Source organism: Nuphar pumila, chromosome 4, assembly GCF_984573655.1.
Source record: "Nuphar pumila chromosome 4, dmNupPumi1.hap1.1, whole genome shotgun sequence".
Classification (NCBI taxonomy): domain Eukaryota; kingdom Viridiplantae; phylum Streptophyta; class Magnoliopsida; order Nymphaeales; family Nymphaeaceae; genus Nuphar; species Nuphar pumila.
The window spans coordinates 46,804,980-46,820,984 of record NC_143252.1 but is presented as its reverse complement, the minus strand read 5'-3'; the positions used below and the strand labels follow the sequence as shown (position 1 = coordinate 46,820,984).

Sequence of the window (16,005 nt, the reverse complement as noted above, 5' to 3'; positions counted from 1 at the left end):
AGTTGTAGCACCATAGTTGTTTTTCCACAAAATTCATCTCGTATAAGACCCAATGTTCTGGAGTTTGCCACAGCGTAGGAAGTAAAATCTGCGAATCGATACAATAATTTATAATTCTATAGACAGATCCTGATGGGGATGTAACGACTAAACCTTGGAGAAGAGGTTTGTTAACTTACCTTATCAAAATTCGCAAAGTCTACGAACTCTTCACCACTGTTTCAACAAGGTAGTGCATCTGCGAATCCACTGGTGTATGGTTTTCGCCGGACGTACATCTGTTGCACGAAATAGTAAGGTTTAACCAGCAAGAAATTTGAGTAAGTCATAAAAGCAAATAAAACAATGGCAGACCACACATACCATGAAATAAGGGGTGATGATGCATACTGTATTGCTCGTTGCGTTGCTTTGAATATAATTGACAAAATCACACATAGTCTGGTTGCAAAAATTTACAAACTTCAAAACATACAAACCGAAGACCTAGTAAATGATAGTGGTTGCGTACGTACAAAATTACTGATAGTGTTCCTGTCTGCAAATTCATCTTGCATTTGCTCGATGTCATCTAGGACCTCGTTAAAGAGTTGCCACCCACCTTTATCTATGCATGTTGCACTGAGTGCACCATTAGCGTAGTATTCAGAATTCGCCGTTCAAATTATTTTCTACAGTAAACAATAAAAGACGAAATACGACATGAAAAGGCAAAATTATACATCTTAAGCGGTAAAGCTAGTACTGTGGGAGTGGTTGTCTTCTTCGTCGGCGCTGTGGCTGGTCGTATTGCTCCCATCGTGCTCTCCTTTGGTGCCATGACTGGTCGTATTGCTCCAATCGTCCTCTCCTTTGGCGCCATGACTGGTCGTACTGCTCCCATCGTCCTCTTCTTCGGCGCCATGCCTGGTCGTATTGCTGCCATAGTCCTCTTCTTCGGCGCCATGCCTGGTCGTATTGCTGCCATAGTCTTCTTCGACGCCATTCCTAGATGACGATATCGATGTCACCTTTGCAACGCAGATACGGAATCGACGTCGTCAGTCAAATATAAAGGAAACGTCCTTTAACATGCCGCCCTTTTGCAAACTAGATGATTGTGTTTTAAATAATTAATAATACGTCATTTCACAAGCAGTCGTTGCTCGATAAACGTTTGCAAATCAGATGATTGCGTTTTAAATAATAAAAAAATTCGTCTTTCGCCATGCCGCCCTTTTTCGAAAAAAAACCCGCTAATTAGATGATTGTGTTTTAAATAATTAAAAACCATCATTTCAAATACCGCACTTTATCGAAGACAACCCCCAACTTAAATGATTGGGTTTTAAATAATTAAAAAACCGTCGTTTCGACTTCATATTATAGCAATGGTTCAATGGGAGATTGACTCGACCCGAACAAACCCGTTTTCCAGGTATGAATAATCTTTGATGATTACTCAATTGATTATCAAACATGGATACAGCGATATATTCATGCCAAATATCGTAGCCGTTGTCGGTTTTTTAAAAACGTTCATTGTGGCTTTATAATAATATCATTTAACACCGCAAATCCTTGTTGACTTACAATGTTTACAAAGGGACAAGCCATTGTCGTTTGCGTCGTTGACCTCATGAATTGAAATCCTCGCAAATGAGCGACTTCTGGCAAAGAACAATATCGTAGCGATTTTGGAAAGTCGGCATACTATTGCGCGATTGCAATCTACTTACAGTTTACTTTTGATCATCAGTAGCGATTTTGTCGCATCGAACTTCTCTGATGGCGGTAGCTTTTCTACTTACGCTATTCACTGATGTCAATTACGACGTCAGAACTCGTTAAATTATTGTTCATAGCCTACATCGCGGTAGCACGTAGCGGTGTTAGTCAACACCGAGTTGCGGTGTTAAACGATACTAGTTTAAAGCGATAATCAACGTTTGTTGATAAAAACCAGAGGGATCTGAACAAACCCACGTTAAGAACTCCAAAGCGATTATGACAAATTATGGAGTACCCCTCACACTTGCACATCCACTGTTAAAGCGAACAAAGCTCACTCTGTAATAGACGAAGAGGTTTACTTACCAATTAAGAAATGAAGTGAGGAAGAGAAACGACACATTGATTAGCCTTCTATTTACAACATATGGCTAAAAGTTTTCACAAGATAACAATTGGAGGTGTTGGGAAAACAAAAGAATTGTTGCTGAAGAAGTTGAATCGACGCCTTTTATTTACAATCATAGCTTTACCAACTAACGTTGGTAAATTGACCAGATTTCAACATTGTCGGATTTGTTACGAGTTTATAGTGATCTATCATCGACCACCTGCGGCCCGTGCTTGTATTTTTGCTTTAATCGCTAAATAGCGATTTTTTTGCTTTAATCGCTAAATAGCGATTTCTGGCTTCTGCTGGTTCATGACATAACTTAATGGCGATTTTTTGGTTATCATCGAATAGCGATATTTGGCACCGCAGCATAATAATTTGGGGGTATTGTTCGATTGTCACTCTAAGCGTTATCTGAGGGGTTGTTCAAGTAAGCTTTTTTGGGGCATTGATCATGGTTGCGTTTCATTTCATGATCTAAGTAAGAATTCATTTGCGTGGTGATAGCAAACTCAGATCATAAAATGAATCGCAACCTTGATCAATGCCTCATAAAAACTTACTTGAACAACCTTTCTCAGCCCGCTTAGATTGACATTCGAACATTACCCACACATCACTATGCTGCGATGACATAGATCGCTATTCAATGATAACCACAAATCGAAAAAACACAAGCACGGACCGCAAGTCGTCGATGACAAATCACTATAAACTCGTAACAAATTCGACAATGTTGCAATCGGGTTATGCAAAGAGGCATGACAACTAAACTAATAGCCCACACGAGATTCCTGCGTCCCATACCCATCTGTCGAATGCATCAGAGCCTGTCATGATAGAGAAAATATAAGACAGTGCATTAAGTTTCACAAGAAATGCATACCTCCTCACCACATTGATTACATACCAATAGACTTGTAAAACTGAAGCGATCCTTTTCGAAAATATGATCGGGAGGAATGGAGGTTTCAACGTTTGCTGGTACTTCTGTAGGGTATTGCTGCATGTTGGACATTACACGAGTTAGATATTGAAAAGCTTCACGTAATGGAAAGCAATATAATGTCAAAAATACCTGTTCATTTGAAGGGCTTTGTTGTTTTTTATTACAGGTTGGTTGTTTCTTAGTCCTTTTCTTGCCAACCAATTCCAGTGCACCCTTTGACCTTCGACGACTGCGATCAGAGGCAGGTTTTCTTTTGATACCCTTCGCTTCATGAATATGTCCATCATAATCAACAACATTCACTACTGACTTGTTGAAGATAATGTTTACGCTTCGACACAACTTCTTTGGAGTGTCAAGCGAAACATGATTTTCACCTGCGGTGTTTGGTCTCATTATCTTCTACTGGTATTCATTCGCTGCAACGGACTTAAGGTGATTTGACTCCACATTTTCAAGTAACTCCATTGCAGCTTTTCTCACAGATACATAGCATTCTTCACTTCTCGATGCCAAATCAGCAACATGCATGAATGACCTACATAGTTGTTGGTAACGAGAGGCTATGTGGCGCTTCTGGTCAACACCATATTTACTCGCATTGTCCATAACGAGCATTTCAATCTTTGCGCGTCTCTTCCATCTTCGCATTAGGTAAGACTCAGGTATTTATTGTATTTTCTCTTGATTGAGTGCCTTTAATGCATGACAGCATAGAATACCTTTGAATTCATACATTTTGCATGAACATTCTACCCTTTCGTTGTCAACATTGTACATGACATGTGCTTCTTGCCTTTCCTGATGTTTTTCGCCCTGACAAAAAATATGGTATTTGTGCATATTCTCGGTTTGCATGAGTCCTTCTATTTTCCAATTCATCACATGCAACACCTCTTTCTTGATCCATTCAAATACAGTTAGTGTATACAGAGCTGCAGGTCGCATCAATATTTGCATGCCAAAAGTTAGAGGTCGTGTATTGAAGCATTTCACGTCTTGTTCAAGCTCATTCTGTCTTAGACCGTCTACAAATAATTCATATTGTTCCATGAAATGAAACATTGTTACACATGAATACAGGGTTTTCTTCAGGGTGGCATGCATAGATTCGGTTCTTTGTGTGCTGATCATACCTGCATAAAAGTATTGTCTTCTATATGCCAATGCCCACTTCTCTTTTTCTGCATATAAATTTTGTAACCACAGACAGTCAGTAAGGTCGTATGTCTTAATCATTTTATCCCAATCTGACTTAAAAGTGACCTCGTCTACGCTATGAAGTACACACCTTGTAAACGTTTTGTCAAACCCTGTATTCTGATTAAATATGTGTCCTATGTTCTTTGCTGCATTTTGAAAGATATGCCACAAACATAGGCGATGATGTGCATCTGGCCACACATGAAGCACTGCAGCCGCAATTGCGTAATTACCATCTGTAAGTACAGTTTCAGGATGTTTCCCGTTCATTGCCTATGTAAATACTCTGAACAACCACTTAAAGCTTTCCTTGGTCTGGTCATTTACAAAAACACCACCTAATATACAACTCTGTGCGTGATGGTTCACTCCCACAAACTGCGCAAATGGCCAATGTTCAGTATTAATCTTTACTGTAGTATCAAACACAAGCACATCATTAAAGCATTCATAATCTACTCTAGACTTTGAATCTGCCCAAAACATATTCACAGAATATCCATCTTCGTCCACTTGCATTGCACTAAAGAAACCATGTTCATTGCTTGATTTATTTTGTAAGTAACGAACCAAAGAACATATTTCTCTGTTCTTCATGTTATCTGTTCTCTTCCTTCTCAAGTGGTTTCTTAGATCCAAAGGTGTGAATGACACATTTTTGCGACCACCATCTATGCGGGTAAACAAATTATATGTCTTCCTTGGTGCAATGTCGGCGCTATCGGCTATTTCAGCCATTGCAGCATGCACTACAGTTACTTTACGATGTGACCTTAGCATAGGAGTCATAAATGATGCAGATAAATCATGATTATGATCACTGATTAAAGTACGCACGACAAATTTCCCATTCGAATGTCTTCTCAAAACCAATCTCGCATGACATCCACATCTTGATTCTGGCATGCTCCTTGTTGGATTTCCCATTGATTTCTTCCAACCTTGCTTGGAACAGACATATGTCTTTCTAACCAAGACACCCTGTGCATTTTTTGACCAAGAAAACCTTCTCACACTGAAGCCAACTTTTAAGGCATACTCATTGTAAAATTTATATGCATCTTCCTCATTATTAAACTGCATTCCTTCAAAAGGAACATAGTCAAGTGTAATTCCATGTACATTCCCAGTTCCTCCAGTTTTATTAAGTGTACTGACATCAAAATCTACCTCATTACTGAATTGCATTTCTTCTCCTAGAACATTCAAGTCAAGTGTACTTCCGTGTACATTCCCGGTGCCTACACCTTTATTATGTGTACTGTCATGGTAGTCTACCTCATCATTGAATTGCATTTCTTCCACTGGAACATTCAAGTCAAGAGTGGGTCTAATGCCTGCACCCTTCTTTTCATGTGCATCGTTAGTGCAAATGTTCAATTCTTCAGTTGCGTCATAAGTATAGATATTCAATTCTCCAGATCTTTCGATTGATTGAGCTACATTATCTTTATTACAACCTGATGATAAGCTCAACAATGTTTTAAGCAATATATCAATTTCTGTTTGCAGCTTTTTACCCTTACAAATCGATATTAACTAACAAAAATGTATCTCACAAAAACGGGAGTCTGTTACTAATACAGCGGTTTGAGATACAATGCATATGATGAGTTAATGTAGGATACCTGATGGGGTAGAGGCCCTTCCTAGCATTTGTAAACAAGCATTCTTGTCAGCAGGTCCTAGCGTCTTACAAATATCGATAAGTTTCCAACCATCGTAAGGACATGATCTACCTGCAATAACCAAAAATGCCTTAATGGCACACAAGACGACATGCCTTCTTCATCGATAGCATGATGAGATGAAAAGCTACTCACGCTGCCTTAATGGCACTGGTTTGAATGTGTGCATCATTGTTTTCTTCCATAATGCCTAACAACAACGACAAATAAAAGAAGATAGTGGAATGTGTTGTAACACAAGGCAGGCACGAGAAGGCGACAATGTCTTGTACAACAGGATAAAAAACAAGGCGAAAAGCTCGATTGGAGACGAAGGCAAAGTTTGGGTTGATAATGGGAGCAACTGTTACAGCAGATGGCGCAGGAGTTTAATGAATAGGGAATGTCTCCACTTTAAATGGTTAACATCAAACTTTCTGGATGGAGGACTTTTTTGTCCTTTTATCGACCCGTCGTTTCACAACTTTTGAATGGAGGATATTTTTGTCATTTCCTCGAACCGCCATTTCAGGGCAAGAAAAGCAAGTAAGGGTGATTAAGTCTTTGCAACAGCACCAGAGTCCGATGCAAAGTATGTCAACATACACGGGAATACGAACCCCATGTGCATGAATACGTGGCGCTCATTCGATCCCCAGAACACAGACGTTGGATTCAGTGAATCATCGGGGGCGAACATACACCACCCTCTCCATAAATATAGCCGTTACGTACATTCTTTAAATCTTGACTTTTCAATTGCTCAACCTTTCATCTCACTATTTGTTATAAACCACTACTCACTATTAACGCATGCCAATTTAACTCACTCAACATTTCAACTTATCAACTCACGACTTACACTTGACAACGTGCATAGTGCAACGCATGCAGTTTTAACTCACTCAACGTTTGACATACGAAACTTATTTTCATCACAAATACATGATGGTCTCATCTTATGCAGTGTTTTCCAATGCCCACATGGTAGGAATTTCATTCAAAGGCACAGCTTTCTGTAGGGTGAGGCCAAACATGTCGCCCATATCAAGTTCCTCTGGTGCATCCCATCAGGAAGCTTCCAAGAGAAAGAGTGGATAAGAGAAGCCAGCATCAGATGAACCATGCGCTCGGCCAAAGGAAGGCCAATGCAGATCCTCCTGCCAGCTTCGAAAGGAATGAACTTTAAATCTCGGCCCTTGAAATTTAATTCCGACCCGACGAACCTCTCCGGCGAAAATGACGTCGGGTCTTCCCAGACTTTCTCATCCCTCCAGATAGCCCATGCATTAACAATCACTTGGGTGTGCTTCGGAATGGTGAACCCCTCCACCTCCACTGTTACGTCTGCTCTATGTGGTATGAGAAGCGGAATCGGTGGGTGCAATCTCAAGGTCTCTTTCACGACTGCTTGGAAGTAAGGCAGCTGAGCTATGTCAGCCTCTTCGATGGGTCGATCGCCACCGATGGCATCATCGAGCCCAGACCGAAGAGCGGCCATCTTATCGGGATGATGCAGCAGTTCAGCCATTGCCCACTCGACAGTGGAGGAGCTTGTGTCGCTGCCAGCAGTAAACATGTCCTGCGTATCATGAAAGAAGACCTGCGTCAGGTGGATCTGGAGAGAAGATGTGCTATGGGAAGGGTGGGGAGAGCAGATCAGGTCCAAGGAGTCCATTCATGATGATGATGATGATGATGAACGATACACTTGGAGCCACCAGCATGATACGTGTTTACAATGAATTTCAGCCGTTCATTTGCAAACGAGTGATGCCGTTCATCTAGAAGAACAATGGCAACAAAAATAAACCTTTTGGGACCGATTTAGGTGACAAGTGAGAACTCGGTTCTGAATCACATACATTTAAATCAAACTCAAATTATGAAACAAATGCCACTTGTTCAAGGAGATCTGTTCCACCTTACATCTATATATAAATAAATAAAACGTCCAAAAACAACAATAAATTTAATAATAAAAAATAAAACTCAATTGACATCTCTCTCTCTCTCTCACACACACACGAGAGGGTGGTGTATGTTCGCCCCCGATGATTCACTGAATCCCACGTCTGTGTTCGGGGCTTTGAATGAGCACCACGTATACAAGCACATGGGGCTCGTATTCCCGTGTATGTTGGCATAACTTTGCATCGGACTCTGGTGTTGTTGCAAAGACTTACGTACCCTTTCTTGCTATTCTTCTCATAAAGTGATGGTTTGAGAAAATAACAAAAATGCCCTTCATTCAAAAAAGAAAAAACAAACAGTTCAAAAAAAGGACAAACATGTCCTCCATCCAGAAAGTCGAGAATGATGTTGACTCTTCAAAGTCTTCTTTTTTTTCTGTTCAAAAAAAGGACAAACATGTCTTCTTCTTCTTTCTCCGTAAAACACTGTAAAACCCTCTCTCTCTAGAGAAGAAATCAAGGGAAACAAAGAGTTCTTCCTGGAGAAGGCCATGAACAACAACCCTCTCACTCTCTCTCTCTTCTCTCTCTACTTCTGTGCACATCCAACAGACGATCCTACATTGCTCCATCGTCATCTTCTTCTTCTTCCTTCTTCGTAAAACACTGTAAAACCCTCTCTCTCTCTAGAGAAGAAATCAAGGGAGGTAAAGGGTTCCTCCTGGAGAAGGCCATGGACACCAACCCTCTCACTCTCTCTCCCTTCTCTCTCTACTTATGTGCCTGATTTAGAGTTTTTGCCCTTACAGGAGGGGGGTCCCGGGGTTCATCCCAGCGTAGGTAGCATCATTCAACTAAATGAGTTGTAGATCCTGATTCAGAGTTTTTACCCTTATAGGAGAGGGGTCTGGGGGCTCCTCCCAACGTGGGTAGCATCATTCAACTTGAAGAGTTGTGGAGTCTGATTCAAAGTTTTTACCCATTCATATTTTAAGGCATTAGATCTCATGTTTGATCATCCACGCATGTGCAGTTTGCTTTCATCATGTTCAGTTGCTTTCTAGATTATACTTTGAATTCTTATGTATTTTAGATCTATCGATTTGTATATAACCAGAGCTCATTTTAATCTGAAATTTTTACTGCAACTTCATGCATATGTATTAATGCTCTCCACCAAAAATCAAATCATTTTGAGTTTGTTTGACTCACTTTAAAAATCGAGATTCAAAACCTGTTATTTTGCACCGTCAGGATTTTAGCAGAATCAGGACCAACTTGCGGAAGTGATTTCTCCGTAACCAGAGATGATCTTTCCGATCCGTAAAAAGGGTTGTTTTCTAAATTAAATCTAGTTTGTTCATACTAAATTTCAGCGATTTCTATGGTGTTTTAGTACCAGTTTCGGGTCAAAAACCATAACCCTGTCACCCTGTGTCATTTTAACGGCTCAGATTTTGATCCATTTTGTTTGAATTTTATTTTCCTAATGGAAGATCATTTTTCAATTCTGTAAAACAGGTTCTTTTCGTTTATGTGTCTAGTTCATCCCTGTAAATTTTCAGAATTTTTCATGGTCAATTACTATTTTATTTTGATTAAATACCAGAACCTTGTATCCAGATTTTATAAATGTTCTGATTTTGGCCCCCATATCATGACTGTTGTAGCACTTCTTCAACAAATCGTTATTTGATTGGCAATATTCTTCAGCAAATTATTGTTATGATTTTTTTGAGTCTCTAATGAGTCTCTACTATGATTTGTAGTATTTTTGGGTCTCCAACGAGCCTCACAATGATTTATAGTGATGTTCGATCTTTTAACTATGATTTACAGTGCTTTGGGGTCTCCAACGAGCCCCACAACGATTTGTAGTATTTTTCGGTCTTTTAACTATAATTTATAGTGTTTTCGGGTCTCTAACGAGACCCACAGCGATTTATAGTGTTGTTGGACCTCGCTATAACGATTTGTAGTGTTTCTCGCTAAACACTACAGCGATTTGTGATACAAATCGCTATCCGAATCAGGACCAACTTGTCAGGGTCATATTTCCCTAACCAGAGATCGGATTTCAAATCCGTAAAAAGTGGTGTCTTCGTTATGAAGTGTAGTTTATTCTTGTAAATTTTCAGCGATTTCTATGGTCATTTGTATCCCATATGGATCTAAAACCAAACCCCTATCAGTCTGCCTTATTTGAGTGACATAGGTTTTTATTTCATTTTGTAAGAGTCATATCTCCCCAACGGAAGATCATTTTCCAAATCCGTAAAAAGGGTTTTCTTCCTCTATGTGTATAGTTTATATCTGGAAAGTTTTATAACTTTTTATGCTCATTTGTATTTCAAACCTGTTAAAAATCGAGACACATAGAGGAAGTTTCAAACTTTTTAAGTTTTATAATATTTTATAACATGTCTCGGTTTTTAACAGGTTCGAAATATCAAATGAGCATAAAAAGTTATAAAACTTTCTAGATATAAACTAGACACATAGAGGAAGAAAACCCTTTTTACGGATTTGAAAAATGATCTTCCGCTGGGAAGATATGACTCTTACAAAATGAAATAAAAACCTATGTCACTCAAATAAGGCAGACTGATAGGGGTTTGGTTTTAGATCCAAATGGGATACAAATGACCATAGAAATCGCTGAAAATTTACAAGAATAAACTAGACTTCATAACGAAGACACCACTTTTTACGGATTTGAAATCTGATCTCTGGTTAGGGAGATATGACCCTGACAAGTTGGTCCTGATTCGGATAGCGATTTGTATCACAAATCGCTGTAGTGTTTAGCGAGAAACACTACAAATCGTTATAGCGAGGTCCAACAACACTATAAATCGCTGTGGGTCTCGTTAGAGACCCGAAAACACTATAAATTATAGTTAAAAGACCGAAAAATACTACAAATCATTGTGGGGCTCGTTGGAGACCCCAAAGCACTATAAATCATAGTTAAAAGATCGAACAACACTATAAATCATTGTGAGGCTCGTTGGAGACCCAAAAATACTACAAATCATGGTAGAGACTCATTAGAGACTCAAAAAAATCATAACAATAATTTGCTGAAGAATATTGTCAATCAAATAACGATTTGTTGAAGAAGTGCTACAACAGTCATGATATGGGGGCCAAAATCAGAACATTTATAAATCTGGATACAAGGTTCTGGTATTTAATCAAAATAAAATAGTAATTGACCATAAAAAAATTTGAAAATTTACAGGGATGAACTAGACACATATACGAAAAGAACCCGTTTTACAGAATTGAAAAATGATCTTCCATTAGGAAAATAAAATTCAAACAAAATGGATCAAAATCTGAGCCGTTAAAATGACACAGGGTGACAGGGTTATGGTTTTTGACCCAAAACGGGTACTAAAACACCATAGAAATCACTGAAATTTGGTATGAACAAACTAGATTCAATTTAGAAAACAACCCTTTTTACGGATCGGAAAGATCATCACTGGTTAGGGAGAAATCACTTTCGCAAGTTGGTCCTGATTCTGCTAAAATTCTGACGGTGCAAAATAATAGGTTTTGAATCTCGATTTTTAAAGTAGGTCAAACAAACTCAGAATGATCTGATTTTAGGTGGAGAGCATGAAGACATATGCATGAAGTTGCAGTAAAAAATTCAAGTTAAAATGAGCTCTGGTTACATACAAATTGATAGATCTAAAATGCATAAGAATTCAAAGTATAATCTAGAAAGCAACTGAACATGATAAAAGCAAACTGCACATGCGTGGATGTTCAAAAATGAGATCTAATGCCTTAAAATATGAATGAATAAAAACTTTGAATCAGACTCCACAACTCTTCAAGTTGAATGATGCTACCCACGCTGGGAGGATCCCCCAAACCCCCCTCCTGTAAGGGCAAAAACTCTAAATCAGGTTCCACAACTCATCAAGTTGAACGATGCTACAGTTAGTGTGCAGGTCAGTCGGTGTTTGATGGAGAAATGTTGGATCGTTTGTTAGATGTGCACAGAAGTAGAGAGAGAAGGGAGAGAGAGTGAGATGAGGTTTTACCCCTCTCTTGTAAGGGTAAAAACTCTGAATCAGGATCTACAACTCATTTAGTTGAATGATGATACCCACGCTGGGAGGAGCCCCCAAACCCTCCTCTTGTAAGGGTAAAAACTCTGAATCAGGCTTCACAAGAGTCAATGTATAGGTCAGTCGGTGCTTGATGGAGCAATGTATGATCTTCTAATGGATGTGCACAGAAGCAGAAATAGAAGGGAGAGAGAGAGTGAGAGGGTTGATGTTCATGGCCTCCTCCAGGGGAGATTTCTTTCTCGGATAATCCTGCAGTGCAGAGACTGGGTCTTAAATAATCATCTTCGGGGCACTTAAGTCTTTACAACCACTCCTTTTCAAGAACTGTCATTTTTTTTTGCACCAATGGAGGAGAGGGTACTTAAGTCTTTGCAATCTTATCAAACTCCAACGCTAATTAATGCTGACAAACATGGGGATACGAGACGCACATGCTTACATACGTGGTGCTCTTTGGGACCCCCGATCATGAGATGTAGCTAACTGCCCTGTTCGGGGGGGGGGGGGAACATATAACCTGCTTCCCACACACACACATTCCAAGCACTGCATTGTGTATCGTAAAATTAATTTATTGCGAGATTTTTTTTTGCCCACAAAAACGGTATCGTAAAAGCAGAGGCACAGAGTCTGGGATTCATACCATCATTAAGGCTTTGATAACATCCCTTGTTAACTCTGAACTAGGCATTGCACCGTGCTGCAGCAGAACATCCAAGAAATAGTTGTTGGTCCGAGCGGACCCAGTTGCAGAGTAAGACTCCAGCCGCTTCGGGATCATCTCATCGAAAAGGTCATGCAGTTTTTGGCCGTGAGCAGTCATGGCTCGTCGTATGCCGTGAGGATCGACCCACCTCAGCGCCGGGAAGTAGTCGGAGAGGTTCGGCTTCCCGGCCGTTTCCATGATCTTCCACACAATATCTTTGAACTCTTGTGCGGATTCTGACTCTAGATCGGCCACGTCTCGCAAGAAAATCATGTTCGATACAAGATTCAACGAAGTAACGGAGGTGCACCGTCCAATATAAACCGTGCGCCCGTCCGCACAGGCCGCTCGGGCGTGTCGAATTAGGTCGCCCACCTTCTGCTCTCTCAGGCCTTTCATCGCATCGAGTCGCTTGGAAGAGAAGATCTCTGTGTTGGAGATGCGCACGCTCTCGCCATCTGGAGCCGAGTTGGTTCCACACCATCGAGTGCTCGCTGTGCCGGAACGCAGTCACTGAGTCTAATACGGTTCGGCCGGCGAACACTTGGTCGTGCTTCTGCAGGACCTCTTCGGCCATTTTGTTCGAGGAGACCACCACGGTGGTTCGCATGCCCAAACATAGTGTCATCATGGGCCCGTATGTTTTAGAGAGCTGGTACAGCGATTCATTGGGCTTATTCCCAAGCTTGAAGAGGGAGCCCACTATAGGGAGACCCACAGGACCTGGTGGGAGTTTGCTACTCTTTCTCCATAATAGGAGAAAGCCATACACGCACAACAACAAAGTACAAGCCCATAGCATGAAATCAATAGGTTCCTCCATGGACTCTCTCTCTCTCTCTCTCTCTCTCTCTATATATATATATATATATATATATATATATATATATATATATGGCTCTTAAACTTTTTTTTATGAGTCAAACTAGGTTTATATACTCTTTAGTGGGGTACGCCTGAAGGAAGGAAGTCAGATTTGGTGATTCGTCAAAACACAAATTTTAGTGTGTTATTAAATCATCACAGTTCATATCCATAAATCACCTGGGCCCTGAAGGAAAAGCTGATGTCATTATTACACCAAATATTAAAGGCTGTCAACGTGGATGATTTCAAAGCACACAAAAATTTGTGTTTTGAGTTTTGAGGAATCACCATCTGTTCTCCAAAAACAATCGAAGCAGGTTATATGCCCCCCCCCCCCTCCTGAAGACGGTCGTTAGCTATATCTCGTGTTTGAGGGTCCGAATGAGCGCCACGTATATAAGCATGTGGGGCTTGTATCCCCGTGTGTGTCGGCATCACTTAGCATCAGAATCTGGTGCGGTTGCAAAGACTTAAGTACCCTTTCTTGTTATGCTTGTCATGAAACAACGGTTTGAGAAAAGGATAAAAATGCCCTCCATCTAAAACAGTGAAGCATCGGTTTGAGAGAAGGACAAAAATGCCCTCCATCTAGAAAAGTGAAACATCGGTTCGAGAAAAGGACCAAATTATACTCGATCCAGAAAAGGGAGGATGATCTTAACTCTTAAAATAGTCCAAACGTTCCATTTTCGCCCGAAACAGTAAACTTTTGCAACTTCTGCTGTAACAAGAGCTCCCTTTGTCGTCGTCTACTACCATCGGACCCTCCTTTGTCATCGTCTGCTACCATCGAACTCTCCTTTGTCATCGTCTGCTTTCACCGGAGCACCCTTTACCGTCGTCTGCTGCTGCCAGAGCAACCTTTGCCTTCGTCTGCTGTCGCTGGAGCACCCTTTGACGTCGTCTACTGTCGTCGGAGCATCCTTTGCCTTCGTTTGCGTAGTGGCAGCATCGTCACCACCATCGATTGTGTCTATCTTCTAGGTGTTTCTCCTCCACTGTCGAATTACCAAAACTCTTATTATTTTGGTGAGTTTCGTATAAGGTTTCATTATGCAAACAAATCGATTTATAAATCTGAATGCTAAATCTTATAACTGGGTGGCCGTCTTCATGCTAAATAACACATATTTCCATACTAAAACAAATCGATTTGTACCTATCTTCTGGGCATCAAAAAATAGTTAGCACGATTTATTCTTATGAAGGCCAAACATTTCAACGATATGTACTTATGAAGGCTAATTTTCTACAACGATTTGTACGTTTGAAGCATGAACAATTTATATGTTTGAAGCAGTAACGATTTAATGAAACTATCACGATTTGTACTTAATTTTGATAAATCGTACAACAATGTATACGTATGAAGCCAAGCGTTACAACAATATGTATGAAGGTTGCGATTTATACAATGATTTTTAAGTTTGAAGTAGCAACTATTTATACATTTAAAGCACTAGCGACGTGTATTTATAAAGTTACCTCAATTTGTATTTAAGTTTGCTAAATCTTACAACGATGTTTACTTATAAAGCCAAATATTGCGACAATTTATAATGTTAGTGATTGTTTAACGAATGGGATAATTTGTATTATTATATACTTGGGGAGGCGGTTGTAACGTATAATAATGCGGTTAAATTTATGTGTTGTGCAGGTTGTCAATGTCTATAGCTCGTCAGACAAGAAATAACCCTTCATTCTATGGGAAGAATATTAGAGAAGTTATCCGTCAGTCCTATCTATATGAGCGTTATGAAAGGTACCAAAATATAATGAAGACTAAGAATGATAAAGACAGGGAGAAAGCGTTGGAATTGTATTATGCAGAGGATTATCCATTAGATATTGAGGTCGAAGACCAAAGGAAGAATGCGGAAGAACTAAAGATGAAGAAGAAGAAGGATGACAAAGAGAAGGAAAAGCAAAGGAATAAGGAGGAGGAGAACGAAAAACAAAGATAAAAAAAGAAGGCGGAGGAGAGGAAAAGGCAAAGGAAGAAGGAGGAGGAGGAGAATGAAAGGCAAAAAAAAAAAATAAGGAGGAGGAGAGGGAAAGGCAAAAAAAGGAGGAGGAGGATAGAGAAAGGCAATTGAAGAAGAAGGAGGAGAATGAGAAGGAAAGGCAACTGAAGAAACAAGAATATTTTGAAAAGCAAAGGAGGATAAAGCAAATGAAAACTGAGGCAGAGGAGAGGGAGAGGCAAAAAAAGAATAAGGGGGAGGAGGAGAGGGAAAGGCAATTGAAGAAGGAAGAAGAAGAGAAGAAAAGGCAAATGATGAAGATGAAAGATGAAAGGCAAAGAAAGAAGCATCAGGATGAGAAACAGAAGAAAAGGCAAAGGAATAAAAAGGATGACGAGGAAGAGAATGAAAGGCAAAGAAAGGAGAAAAAGGACGAGGAAGAGAACGAAAGGGAAAAGAAGAAGCAGGAGGAGGAAGAGAAGGAAAAGGAAAAGGAAAAGGAAAAGGAAAAAGCAGGAAGATGAAGAGAAGGAAAGGG

General features: G+C 40.0%; 1 pseudogene; it reads right to left on the bottom strand.

Moving 5' to 3' along the window:
* Positions 1-6,882: 6,882 nt before the first annotated feature.
* Positions 6,883-14,308, bottom strand: LOC149840165 (geraniol 8-hydroxylase-like; annotated as a pseudogene).
* Between the last annotated feature and the right edge of the window lie 1,697 nt (positions 14,309-16,005).